Source organism: Ovis canadensis, chromosome 8 (genome assembly GCF_042477335.2).
Source record: "Ovis canadensis isolate MfBH-ARS-UI-01 breed Bighorn chromosome 8, ARS-UI_OviCan_v2, whole genome shotgun sequence".
NCBI classification, from domain to species: domain Eukaryota; kingdom Metazoa; phylum Chordata; class Mammalia; order Artiodactyla; family Bovidae; genus Ovis; species Ovis canadensis.
Window position 1 is genome coordinate 78,450,404 of NC_091252.1, and position 14,765 is coordinate 78,465,168.

Consider the following 14,765-nt stretch of genomic DNA (forward strand, 5'->3'; position numbering starts at 1 on the left):
TATTCCTCATCTTAATGGATTACACTTTCCTCACCAAATAACATTTTCTATAGGTCTTTAAAACTACTTTTCCTATGTTGAAGCTTTCTGATTAATTTCAGCTAAGTACTAATAACTCAAAATCTAAAACCAACACAGAAAGAGTACATGTTATTTGTAGCTGCTACTGCTGAAATAAACCCTGCTTTAAAAAAAATTGACAAATTCTTAAAGATTCTTTATTTTGATTGACTCAGCATAAAAGATTCAGCCTGATTTTCTGAATAGTGACAAAGTGCCAAAACCTCAAGCAGACACATGTACCATTATTCCACAAGGAACACCTGCAAACGTGTTGCTTGTTTTGTTTTCATAGTAACAAGAACGTTTATCAACACATCTTAGGTAAAAGGAGCCTGATCAATCAAAAGATTTTGCTGGCTAATCTTTCAATGTAGTCAAATAACATGATCTCATTACGTGATATTATACACAGTAAATTCACTTTTACATTCCATGTTTAAGAGACATATAAACATGTTTTATCTACTCTAATGGTATCTTTCCAAAGACTGCTACAAGGATCTAACGAGTTGAAAATCAGTTACATCTTAATTTGTAGCATCATTAATATATTATCATGCCCCAAATTGCACCCAAATTAATTTCACATCGGTTTAATCATAAATGCCCTTATATAAATAAAAGCAGTCTCTAATAAAGACAACCACATAAAATACAATCATCATCACAGAAATATAGATGCCAACAAGCAGATTTTGTTTTATACCTGACCGATGTTCAAAGCAAGAAACTCAGACAATTTTCTAGCAGCTTCACCACTTAATACAACATTTTCCTATATATAAGAAATATACTGCATTTCAAACCTAGTGGTCAAAAGGGATCATGACACTTGAAGCACACTGTCATTAAAGAGATACAGGTAAATCCCTTTCACCTCAAAATTAAAATACACAGTTTTCATCTGGTACCATGACTTCTTAGTGTTCCACAGGAATTTTGTCTGAATAATGAAAATGATATCCTTTCTACTCAAGTGGAGGGCATTTCTGTCTTGATAAATTATTTGGCCTATATCCTAAAAATCAAAACCAGTCTATTTATTATACAATCTTCTTGGGTAAATTTTTGCTTTGGCACTGTTATACAGAGAAAAAGCACAAGACATTCACAAATTCTAATATATATGATATATATAATATATCTTTAAGTACATATAACACATATGTGCAAATATTTTGAATAACTTGATTTCCTCAAAGACAAACAGCACCAAACATTACTATATCACTAGAGAAAATGTTTCTAATAAAGTTAAACTGTTTTTTTCTAGGAGGACAGATCATAGCAAACTTAATTAAAATGGATCTTATTAATATTTCAAGTAATTTCTGGGCTTGATTATGCACTACAGAAGAAACAACTGTACTGAAGAGAAAAATCAATAGCCCTTGACCAGGGCTGTGGGTATGCTAGAAAAAACACAGTTCTCTCGTGCCTTACCCAGGTCGAGCCTTTGGGGGTGGGGGAGAGTACCAATAACAATTTGGAAGTCAACTGAATTATTTTTAACACGGCAAAAAAAGGAAGGAGGAAAATCAGTTCAAATTTTCCATTATAATGAAAGTACCGGAAACAAGCCTTTTTATGTTCATTTTAGGCCCAAGTAACTGTGCAGAGAATAGGGCTTTTGCAATGTCAGTTGCACACTCTGCTTCCTGTGCGAATTCTCAACCATTACAGGTGTCCTAAACCCTCCAGTGAAACCGATCTACTATCAAGGGATTCCTGCGGTCCCCTCGAAGCCACCCCTACTGCCCCCTACCCCGAACGTATGACTGCCCATTTCCTGCGAGTGTCTCTATTAAGGACCCTCTCTCTTCTGCACTCCTGCGGTTAAAATACCCACTTCTCCTTGGCGTGGCATGTAAAAGCTTTCCCATTAGAGAGGACTAGTTCCTGCAGTCCTTTCTACTTAGATGCTTTCAAGTCAGAGAGGAGTCACTTGAAGAAAACCCTCCTCCCCCGCTCCTTTCCCCCCACCGGAGCAACGTCCCTGAAGGACAACACCGAGGGACACTTCCTGACCTTCTACCCTTTCGCCCGATTTGGGCTGGGAGGGCTGGGGTCGCATTTTCTCGTGTCCTCTGCTGCACTGGATGTGTTATGTAAGACGGACAGGACGCGGGAGGCACATGCGTATAAAGCGCACGGATCTGTGATAACAGCTGGGGTGGCAGGGCAGATCTGGAGTCTCCCCCACCAAATACGACACCACACACACACACATACACACACATACACACACACATTACCCCCCCACACACACACACGCCGCCGCCCCCCCACCCCCAGCAGTGTTTTCCTGTCTCGCCCCTACCAGAACCAGACGCACAGAAAGGAAAGCCGGGGGGGGAGGGGTGAAGGGAGGTGAGAGAGGAGGAGGAGCGGCCGCACGTCTGCTTTGATAGCAGCCGGCAGAGCCGCCGCGGCAGAGAGCCCCTCGTTAACCCCCTTCCTGTGGCTGCACCACGTCATGGAACATTCCCGGAACGGGCCAACGTTCCACCCACTTCAGGGAACAGACATAAAGGCGCAGACCCAGCTCCCCACAGTGCACAGCCCAAACACACATGTCCCTTTCCCGGTCCCCCGGCAGACGCACAGGCGAACACGCATGCAAGACGCCCCCACCGGTCCCCGCGCGCCCCCGGCCAGCCCGCCGCGCCGGGAGCCACTCTGCGGCCGGTGCACCCGCAAGGCGAGGGCGCCTCCGCCTGAACCTTCCATCGAGACAGTCCCCTCCTTCCTCGCTTCCTTCCTTCTCTCCTTCCTTCCTTCCCCGCTGGGGAGGAGAAAGGAGTCGCCGAAATGCCAACAGCCGGCTCCTCCGCTGCGCTCGCTCGGCCGCAGGCCGGCGGCCCGGCCCTCGCGCCGCCCGCCCCCGGCCCCGGCCCGCGCCGCGCGGCCCCCTCCCCCGTTACCTGACGACGGGCGGCCGGCGGCCGCGGCAGCCGCAGCGGTGGCCCGGCGGTGCGCGCCGGTGCACGTCCCTCATTAGTAACCAGGCACATTCCTGCCTCCAGCGCTCCCGCGCCGCCCCCTCCCCCAGGACATTACGCAAAGCAGCCTCCCCTCATCTGCATAGATCCTCGGCCAGGGTATTCCCCGCATTTCCCAACGCGCCCGACCCCCCCTCCCGAGGTCTCCCCCATCCCCGCCCCCTCCGACCCTCACCCTCCGGACGCCGGTCCCGAGCCGGGGGCGCGCGCCGGGAGGGGCCAGAGGGGTCCGGCGGAGGCGATTACGGTGTAAAGTGAAACGAGCTCCCAATGCTAAAGGAGGCAGGAAAAAACACCGCGCCGAGGCCACTTACCGAGCCGAGGGACCTAGATTCCCGCCGCTCTGCTCGCCCGAACGGTCGGTCCGCCCTCCACGCACCCCGAGGCTGCACCCAGCACCCCCAAAAGTCGAGACGTGTAGGAATATGGTTAAGGAGCCAGGAGACCCTCCAAGTTGCTCCGGGCTCCCGGGAGCCTCAACGTCCAAGACACAACTTGGCCAAGACTTGTGCCACAGTCACCGGAGATGTTTCTGCGGAGACCCTCCTCCGGCGGGCAGAGACAGCGCTCGGCGGCGCCCCGCTCGCCTCCTCTCCACCCCCTCACCTCCAGCCCGCCTCCGGCCGGCCGCCCGCCCCCGGGCCGCTAGCCCCTCGGGCGGCTGTCAGCTCCCGGCAGCCGCCGGGTGACAGGGGCGGGAGGAGGGCGCGACGCGGCGGCCCGAGCCCGAGCGGGCGAGGGGGATCCTCGCAACAGCAGCAGCGGCAGCCGCTCACCTGGAAAGTCACCGCTGAGAAGAAGGAGGAGGAGGAGGACGGAGAGAAGGAGGAGGGAGAGGAGGGAGAGGAGGAGGGGGAGGAAACCCCCCTGGTGCCCTTGTTCTCGCTGCCGCGGCGGCCGCTCCTCGCCAAGGCTGAGCGTGTCTGGTGGGGGGTGTCTGGTAGCATTTCCTTAAGGACAGAGGGAGGGCGGGTGCGGAGGGAGGGAAGCGATCCCGACCGCCGGCCCAGGCTCCTCTTTCCTTTTATTTATTTTTCTGACACTGTACGGAGATGGGCCCGGGGCAGGGGCCACGAGGCTCGGGAGGGAGCCGCGAGGCCCGGGCCGCAGCCGTCTGCGTGCGGGAGCCGCAGCGGCCGCCTCCCCTCCCGGTCTGTGGACGCACCGGGTTATTCCTGGCAGCGCCTCCCCGAACAGAAGTTACTAGGAGGAGTGCGCGGCGAGGGCGGGCGGGGGGGAGAGGCGGAGAGAGGGAGGGAGGAAGAGGGAGAGACTCAGCCAGCGACGTCATCGGATCCCCCAGCGCGTCCCAGGGAGGGAGGCTGAACCAGAAAAACCAGTCTGGAGCCGGCGAGCGGAGTGGGTTGAGCGGCTCGCGGGGCGACGGGGCAGGGAGGCGACCGCTAGGGCAGGGTCCGGCCCCCGCGCGGCCGCTCCGGGCGGGAAGACCGCGGCCGCGCTCTCGCTCGCTCGGATCAGGGATCTCCCCCGGAGGGCTGGTCTCTACTTGTCTTGCAGAAAAAAAACTTGGGCGTCTCTCGGAGCCTGAGAATTTCCTATAGGGATATGGAAACCTCCTCTCCCCACCCCCATCTTCCCCATTTCCCAGATGCTGGTTCCCGGTCTTGAACACGCACGGCATTACAGAATAATGAGTATTGTCTTGGACGATTCTGGCCGGTTCCATCCTCTGATCCCTTTCCCTCACCCCGCCTCTGCTACTCACATTTGTTATCGGTCAAGAAAAACAAAATCAGACTGTAGCTGCTGGCTGCGTTTCTGGAGCTTTGCAAAGTGTTTTAGTAGCACTTTTCTTGCACCCCCCACCCCCACCCCCGCGGAAGCACGAACTTTTCTGGCGCCCGAAAAGCCCCAACTGCCTTCCCTGAGGTCACTCACCAGGGCGCCCTGGGCGCACCCAGTTCGGGGAACGCGGCCCGCCCCGCCGGGGTATTCAAATCGGCTGGGGCAGCGGCGCAGGGAGCAGCTGCCGGCTTCCTGGTGGGCCGAGCTGGGACCTGGGGCGAGCGGCCGCCCCCAGCCTGCGCGAGTCCCTTCCTCCGAAGGGACGCGAGTGAAATCACACGCAGCTCGGGGAGAGCGGGGCCATGGGGCGGGGGAATCCCAGGCGAGTAGGCGCCGGGACGCTGGGCTTCCTCCCCGGCCCGGCGACACCCCGGGGGACGCCGGGGCTCCCTCGAGCCGCTAGCCTGCCCGTGTGGACTCATGTACACCCTAGAGGGGGAGGTTCCCGGGAGGCCGCGGCGGCCGGAGAGCCGCAAGAGGCCGTCGGGCCGGGCGGATGCCCCGAGCGCCTCCTCCGGGTGGTCTCCGTACCGGGCGGGGACCGCGCGCCGCCCCTCCCGGGCGGCCGAGCAGAGCCGAGTACCCGGGCGCCGCGGGCCCCAGCCGCCCTCCCCACCCCGCGGCCGCGCCGCCGCCCTGCCCCGGGCAGAGTAAACAAGAGACGCGCAAGATTTGACCTGGCGCGACCCGGATAGCTGGCCGGGGTTCCCCCTGAGCAGGTGACTCCGTGGGAGGGGTGGAAATTAGTCTCTGGAATTCCGAGCCAAATACATTCACTGTGGTTCTGCTTTTAAGGCAGGTATTTCACCGACAACTGCGGACTGTTTTGCGTCTCAAGTTTCAGATTTCGCGGAAAAGGACCAAATGTCAAGGCATATCAAATATTCCCTTCCCTTTTCATTAAAAGAGAGTGCATTAATAGGACAGCCCCTTTAATGACTGCAAGAATAGCACTGCCGGTTTCGTTTCTGTTTTGTTTTGTTTTTCATTTCGACGTATAATCAGTGTATTTCTGAGGTTCCGGTGCAAGGGCGACATAGCCCTGAGGGCCGCTTCTGCACCGTCAAGAGGTGATACATTTTTTATCGATATTTTTTTAAAGGAGGAAAATCTGAATGATTTTTAAAAGTTTCACTGTGTCCTTTGAGAGTGAGCTCATTTAAATTCAGGGCCTACTTCCACTGAAGCGGCTTCTCCTTTCATTGTATAAATTTTTTTATCGTTCTGCCTCTCTTGACTTAACTTGAAGCACTTAATAAAAACTCCCGATCATCATTTTCTCTTAAATGTTTGCTATTGCATTTTTAGACATCCGTTTATTAAGCAAAACGTGATTTTTGAAAATATTTTTCACTGTCAAACCCACCTGCTACATACTCCCAGAACCCATTTTATTTAATTGCTTAATAGAGAAGATTAAGCAGTTTCTTTAAGAATCCAAATTTCTTTCACACACAATAATAGCTGCCCAAGCTCCCAGAAGCTAAGCAAGGAAAGTAGCAAGCAGTGTTTTGCTTCACAAGAATAAATGTTAGTTGAAATCTTAAAAGTCTGTTTTAAAGGACTAGATTAAGTGGTATAATGGGAATATTAGGATACTTAGGTAATTAGTTTACTTTTTTTAAAGCAAATAGACATGAGTTTTGATGACCTAAGTGGACCCCTAAAGATAGTCTTTAGTCCAGCTTTTGTCCCAAGATCATCAGATACTAAAGATGATAGCCTGAATTGAGTTTAAGCACAAGTAAAAATACTTATGAATATGTGTACACTAGGTGACATCCCCTCTGGTAGGAAGAATCACTGTCTTTAAGTAAAAGCATCCCTGTCTCCAGCTGCTAATTCTAAGACATGTCTGTCTAGTTACTTCTATTTAAGGGCGATATGGTAACACAAAAATTCCTCTCCCCAGAGAACTTCAAAGTCAAAACCAAAACTGGCCTTGGTAAACTATGCACTCAGCCCTGAGGAGTGCTATAGTTAAGTGAGGTTGGCTAGGGCAGAGCTTGATCCTGCCTGGAAACCCACATGGAGCATTACAACAAGGTAGGAACTTTCTTTTCATTCCTTGTCTTTCTTCTTACTTCTCAGGTTCAAAGGAAAGGAAAATTTGGTAATCTGGATTATAAGATATTAAGAAAGTAAAATAATGCCGCGTGGCAGTAGGGTTTTTTTTTCAGAGTCAGAAATCACTTCAAACTGAAAGCGCTTTTTTTTTTTTAACTTTCACTGCACTGGTTCTTAGTTGCAGCGCGTGGGATCTAGTTCCCCAACCAGGGATCAAAACCTGGACCCCCTGCATTAGGAGCGAAGGGTCTTAACCACTGGACCACCAGGGAAGTCCCTGAAAGCACTTCATTCAAAAAATATTTATTGAGTGCCTACTACATGCTGAAGACACTTAGGATCAGTGAACTCACAAAAAAAATCTCTGCTCTCTTGGAACTTGTATTCTAGTAGGGGGAAAGGAGATGGAAGAGGAACAGGATATAAAACAGCCCTAACATATAAATGGTAGAGAACTTTGGAAGATTACAAGCAAAAACAAAAATAGGGTAAAGAGTGGGGTGGGAGGTGTCATGTTTCAGTATTAAATAGGAAGATCAGAATGGGACTCACTGAGAAGTGACATTTCTGCTGAGGCTTGAAAAGGAAATGATTTAGCAGTGGATATATCTGGAGTAAAGAACGTTGCAGGTAGAGGGACCAGCTAAGATTAAGTTCTAAGACTGGAGCAGGCCTGGCATGTTTGTGGACTTAAGGGAAACAGTGTGACAGGAACAGAATGCAACTGCCTGTGAATGAAACAGCCTCCCAGGCCACTGTCAGGACTTTTCTCATTCAGAAAAAAAAAAGCTTGACAAAGGGCAGATTTATTGTGTTACCACCCAATCCCACTTAATCTGAAATTTTGTGGCCAGGAATCTGCATTTCAATAAGTTTTTGATCCTTATCCATTCTAAATCTCAAGATGTACTGCCGCAAAGCACAGTGACTGATACACCCAGTCAGGTAGGAACTGGGTACCAGGAGCCATTATACAGAAAGCTTCCAGAATCAGGCAAGGCTGTGTTGTTTATCAGGACTCTTGCAGTTGGCAAGTTGCAATCCTCAACTCAAACTAGCTTAATTAAAGGGACTTTATTGATTCAGACAACCAGAATATCAAGGACTAAATTCCAATTCAGTGGGACCCTGAGGCTCAGATGATGTTACCCTGGTTCAGTCATTTCCCCTCTCTCCGCTCTTTTTGTCTCTCTGTTTCATTTCCCTCTTCAGACCAGCACTCTGCGGTGTGCTGGCTGTAGTCCCAAGTGACTGTTTTCCTGGGTTAGCAACCTCAGTAGGAAAAGACCTTCCCAGATAGCTCAGGCAGGCTTACTAGTCAAGTCCTTGCACCAGAACCAATCATTGATCACAGTTTCTGCAAGAGTACTGTGCATTTCAGCAGTCCATGCTGCTAGGAAGACTAACTTCTTTATTCTTGAGAGCACTCAGGGAATATGAACATCTGGTCTTTTTCCTAAGGAAAATGGGTTCAGAGGCTTCTCATGGAAAACCTTCTTAATAAAGTACAAAAACTCAGATTAGGAAACAGTACCAGGATTACTGAAATCCAAATGCACCTTAGATACAGGGAAAACAGAGGCTTAACAATACCTCACTAATAATTTACCTACATCACATTGGTACTCTGACGCTCAGTCGTGTCCAGCTCTTTGCAACCCCATGGGCTGTAACCTGCCAGGCTCCTCTCTCCATGGAACTCTCCAGGCAAGAATACTGGAGTGGGTTGCCATTCTCTTCTCCAGGGGATCTTCCTGACCCAGGGATCAAACCACATCTCTTGTGTCTCCTATGCTGGCAGGAGGATTCTTTCCCACTAGCGCCACCTGGGAAACGCACATTAGCCCTTTGCCACTCTACTCTTTTCCATCAGCTCCTGCCACTCCAAAATAAATTTTAACTGAAATTCCTTCACTCAACAGTCATTGCTGCTGCTGCTGCTGCTGCTGCTAAATTGCTTCAGTTGTGCCTGACTCTGTGCGATCTCATAGACGGCAGCCCACCAGGCTCCCCCGTCCCTGGGATTCTCCAGGCAAGAACACTGGAGTGGGTTACCATTTCCTTCTCCAATGCATGAAAGTGAAAAGTCAAAGTGAAGTCACTCAGTCGTGTCCGACTCCTAGCGACCCCATGGACTGCAGCCTACCAGGCTCCGCCGTCCATGGGATTTTCCAGGCAAGAGTACTGGAGTGGGGTGCCATTGCCAACAGTCATTACTTGGGGTTAAGTCTCTGCATCTATCGAAATCTTCCATTATAAGCCAGATACAAGCAGTGAGCTCTTACTATCCTAAGCTCTTAATAGGTCATTAACTTCTTATGAGAGATTTATTTTTTAAATTGCCTTTCCAAAGCGACAGCTACCTCAGGACTCAGACTGATTTATCTTGATAAAACATAAGATGGGGATGATATGAGGAGGGGGATAAGACAAAGAGGTCAAGCTTGGGCAGGACTGCTATGGGGGAAGGGGTGGAGAAATATGAAATGAGAGACAGGCAAAACAAAAGGAGGTCTTCGGTACCCACCGAGGATGCCTCTGCTCAGGGTCTGAGAAGGGAGCGCCATGATGATCTGGGCTTCTCAGGCAGGAGGGAAGTGGGTGGCTCCAGCAGTCTAGAGTATAGGTCCCCCTCTGACCTTGAGCTCAAGGGAGACTTGCCTTCCCTCTCCAGGCCTCTACTTCCTCATCCGAACAACAAGGAGATCCCCTTCTAACCACAGATTCTGACAATTCTGAACTCCCTACAGTTCAGTAGGCCCTGAAGGGAGGGAACAAGAGGGGAGGGCAGCAGAAAGGAGAAAAATAAGGGAGAGAGCCTATCAAGGACCATTGCATTCTTCAAAAGCTCGTGAGTAGTTTCTTAGGAGAAAACCTCAATTTCCAATTCTAAGGAAATGGACATGTTTGGGAGGACAGATAAATAATGGGTAAGGATGAGGGGACAGAGATTTGGGGTTAAACCTATGCTATATAAATTCATTGGGCTGTATGCCCAGATATGAAAAGAACTGTTTCCCATTATCAGCCTTAAGACGTGTTAGGGGAAAAAAGTATTTTTCTTGAGTTTATCCAGTGAAGTCTTTTGTTGTTTGTTGTTGTTCAGTCACTCAGTTGTGTCCAACTCTTTGGGACCCCGAAGACTGTAGCCCGTCAGGCTCCTCTGTCCATGGGGTTTTCCAGGCAAGAACACTGGAGTGAGTCACCATTTCCTCCTCCAGGAGATCTGTCCCACAAGGGATTGAACCAACATCTCCTGCATTGGCAGGCAGATTCTTTACCACTGAGCCACCAGGGAAGTGCAACCAGGGAAGTCTTTTATTGATACCTAAATCCTTATACTTTGGCAATTTCTGAAAATAACAACTTAACCCACTCCCTGTCTATCTGCTGATCAGCTCTAATTCTCTTTTTTATAGCTTGGACTCTTGAGTTAAGACGAGAAATAGAAGTCAAATAGCTGTCACAAACCTTGTGTAGTAACTCAGGCCCTTATTTAGAAATTTTATGTAAAATAAAGTTAAAAAGCATTATGTCAAAGAGAATATGTGCTAGTAGAGGATATTATCTGAGACCCAAAGGAGAATACTCTCAAATTACATAGATGTGCAGCAAAGGGATTCACCAAGCTGTTGCTTTGATCACAATACAGTATAGGGGGTGCCCACTGAGATGGTCTCACGCAACCATCAATATGCTTGATGAACTCAAACCACGGAGAGAAGTGTGTCATAGCAATACATTTTGTGTAAGGGAAACAAGAAATTCAGGATTGTTTAGAAAGATTTCCACAAGAGAAAATTACAATCATTTTTTAAATATTTTGTATCTAAGAGGATTGATTCAATTATTTGAAAATTCCATGTATACAGGTAAGACCATTCTCATCGATTTTTCATATGGTATAGCAGTATTACAAAGCTAATTATTTGGTTTCTATCTTTTAAAAATTTTTTATGGAGGAGTATTTCTTTAGTATGTCATTTTCCGTTGACATTCTTACCTATGTACATGAATATGTCAGAAGGCTCTGTCCCAGCAAACTGACATACTCCATGTCCCCATAGTGCCCTCTCATTTTGTCTGTCATTGTGTTCTAATCATTTCTCCTAATCTAGACTGTGGAATCCTCAATTAGCTGAGACTGTGTCAACTGTGCATTGGGGTGAATAAATACAATGAATTTTAAAGTTAGTGTTTTGTCATTGCCTTCTTACTTTTCCTGGCCGCTGCGTACAAGCCATGGCACAGCCTTAGCTAAATAAAATCTCATATAATGACACAGACAGGGTCAGATTTAAAACAGATCTACATTAAAAAGAACTGTATGTGCTTTGGAGAAGCAGCCTGTTCTGATGTTGATCTTAGATCTGTTCTTTAAGGCAATTATTACTTTCCAGCAATTAAAGATTTTGTGCCGGATATTAGGGATGCCTGACAAAGCACCAGGGTTACTGATGCCATGCACATAGACCAGACCTTGAAGGACTGATACAACAGCCAGCATTATTTTTAAATTTAGGTACACAAAATGAACACGTTGTGTGATTGCTTTTTGGATATATATATACTGTGCTTAGTCACTCAGTCATGTCCAACTCTTTGCAACCCCATGGACATTAGGCTGCCAGGCTCCTCTGTCCACTGAATTCTCCAGGTCAGAATACTGGAATGGGTAGCTGTCCCCTTCTCCAGAGGATCTTCCCAGCCCACGTCTCCTGCATTATAGCTGGATTCTTTACTGTCTTGAGTCACCAGGGAAGCCCAGTATATGTGTATATGTGGGTCTAGATAGATAGATAGATATGTGTGCCCAGTTGCTTAAGTCATGTTTGACTCTTTGCGACCCTTTGGATTGGTAGCTCACCAGGTTCCTCTGTCCATGGAATTTCTAAGGCAAAAATATTGGAGTGGGTTGCCATTCCCTTCTCCAGAAGATCTTCCCGACCCAGGGATGGAATCCATGTCTCCTGTGTCTCAGGCTGTTTCTATACCACTAAGCCACCTGGGAAGCCCATATATATAGGTGTGTATGTATGTGTAACCATTACCCTGACCAAAATGGAAAATATTTTTAACACTCCAAGATGCTCCATTATGACTCTTCCCAGTAAATGTACCCCTGAAGTAATCAGCATTCTAACTTCCATCTCCATAGATTAGATTTTGAGCAAAGACAATCATCTATCCATCTATCTATTTTTTTTGTTCCAAAAATTAATCATGTGGTGCACACTGTTTGGTAGCTGGAGACACAGGAATAAACAAAGCAGGTGAGGCCTCTAGGTTCTGTGGGGCTCACATTCTGGTTGGGGAACTGATCATAGACAAATTAACAAGATAGTCCAAATTATGAAAAAAAACCATGATAAATGGATCAAGGTAATTGATAGACAGTAGATAGGTAAGGTTGAGAAGTGTTGGATAGGGTTGGGGAGTATCTGCCCAGGTAGCATTTGGGCTGAGAACTGACCGAAGAGCAGGGAAAGAGAGCCCCAGGAAGAGGGAACTGAAACTGTAAAATCCCTAAGACAAGAAGCAGCTCAGTACCAAGAGGAACTGAAAGGCCAAGTGTGGCTGGACTTGAGAGGTGGGGAGTCGGGGAGAAAGTCCTGAGAAATAATGTAAGAGAAGCAACAAGGAGCCAGAGTAACATGCCTTTATGGGAACAAGGGGAGTGCCTGGAACAAGGGGAGAGACCTTGGAGTTAAAAAATATGTATCTGATATACTCTATTAATTAACTGTAAAAACTTCAGTAAATAAGTAGTGGCTGCTAGAGATGACTTGCAACTGGATGGCAGGTCAGTGAGGAAATAATTCCAAAGCAGAGGACTTTGTGAAAGCGTAATTATACATGTTGAATGTAACAAAGGAAAATAGTTTTTAAGGTAGCAAATCCTAAAGAGAATTTGGATAATGTGGGTGCTGTTCTTCACATTTTTCTATGGCTAATTAGAGAGAACTGGGAAACACACAACGCTGCCCACCGCCCTGCCAACTCATTATGGGCACTTCTAATTTCAGATAAATGAAGCCCTTGGTTACCACCCCCAGCTTGTCTCAGAACATGCATTGTGTTATCAGAGCAGATGAGTAAAAATAATAGCTTTCTGAATATCTATTAAGGGTAGCTTTCTCTTATTCAATCAGTTCAGTTCAGTTGCTCAGTCGTGTCCAACTCTTTGCAACCCCATGAATCGCAGCACGCCAGGTCTCCCTGTCAATTACCAACTCCCAGAGTTTACTCAAACTCATGTCCATCGAGTCGGTGATGCCACCCAGCCATCTCATCCTCTGTCGTCCCCTTCTCCTCCTACCCCAATCCCTCCCAGCATCAGAGTCTTTTCCAGTGAGTTAACTCTTTGCATGAGGTGGCCAAAGTATTGGAGTTTCAGCTTTAGCATCAGTCCTTCCAGTGAACACCCAGGACTGATCTCCTTTAGAATGGACTGGTTGGATCTCCTTGCAATCTAAGGGACTCTCAAGACTCTTCTCCAACACCACAGTTCAAAAGCATCAATTCTTCAGTGCTCAGCTTTCTTCACAGTCCAACTCTCACATCCATACATGACCATTGGAAAAACCATAGCCTTGACTAGATGGACCTTTGTTGGCAAATGTCTTTGCTTTTTAATATGCTATCTAGATTTATCTTATTAAAGGATACTTAAGTTCAAATCTGTCTCCATGTTAATGAAGCAACTCCCAAATTCACTTTGCTCTTAAAAATCTAAGTTTTCCATTTTTTCCCTTTACACAGAAAAATGTGATATTTGGCTAGGTAGCTTAGAAAACCAACATTTTCGTAAGCATGTAATTAGAAAAAGTAAGTGATTATGTAAAATCTCAGGTGTGTGTATATATATATATGTATATGCATATACACACATGTGTATATCTTCTCTTTAGCAAACAATATATATATTTCTCATTTTAAAAAGCATTTCTAATATTTACTTATCCAACTATGTAGAAACAGATAGATACTAAAAGCAAATAGCCAGTTATCACCTTTAAAACATCCCTTTTTAACCATGAGGTTACTAAAAAGCAAAAACTGTGAAGTATACATGATGGGAAACATTAAATTTCATGGTCAGAGTGAAATTCAAGGATGGAAAAAAATCAAGATAACTTACATTTGAGTTGAAGTTCTCCGTAAGACATTTCATCACTGGGTTCATTTATGTGAGTATTAATAACAGTATTTGGAAAATGTACTCCCAAAAAAGCCTAAATTGAAAGCAGAAATGAAGAAAATTTGCATGATTTTAAGTATCAAAATATCTGAAAGCATGAAGCTATATGATTGAATTTTCCACGATTATGGAGATTTTGTTTTATGTGGAACAAACTGAAAGGGTCTTCCTGATTCTGGTGCTTCAGAACTTAGAAGAGAGGCTGGCACTCATTTTTGTTAGGCTGGCACCTAACATCTCTGAGAGCAAATTCTCCTGCATAATTGGGACAATACTATTTATTTCAGTGTTACTGCAACAGGTAAGTGGCATGCAACAAGCACTTACTATGTGCTGGTTATTTGTATAAATATCTGCGGCTTGGACACTATATTTTTTTATGACTCTGAGCAAGACACTAAACTCTGGATCTAAGTATTTTTGTTTATAAACAGAGTTGAACAATGTGAGCCCTAAGTTTCCTTTTAACTCTGATATTTGATAATTCTTATTATCTAGATGGTATCAGTTTCCTCATCTTTGTAATGGGCATACTAAGAGCACCTCCCTCACAGAATTTTTGAGAGGATAAAGTAAATTGACAGGCAGAAATTCTTAGAACATTGCCTGGCACATACATGTTAGCC

General features: G+C 46.8%; 1 protein-coding gene across 8 annotated transcripts in view; it reads right to left on the reverse strand.

Annotated features, from left to right (window-relative positions):
- The window catches only part of HIVEP2 (HIVEP zinc finger 2), a 217,591-nt gene extending 213,330 nt beyond the window's left edge, over positions 1-4,261 (reverse strand). For 2 of the 8 annotated variants that reach the window (XM_069598561.1, XM_069598554.1), the window contains exon 1: positions 2,988-3,113. The gene's annotated coding sequence lies outside the window, so the exon portion shown is untranslated. Of the gene's footprint in view, positions 1-2,987; positions 3,114-3,379 lie in introns of those variants that run through there. The other 6 variants (XM_069598556.1, XM_069598560.1, XM_069598555.1 and 3 more) reach the window with 6 other exon arrangements.
- Positions 4,262-14,765: the final 10,504 nt, after the last annotated feature.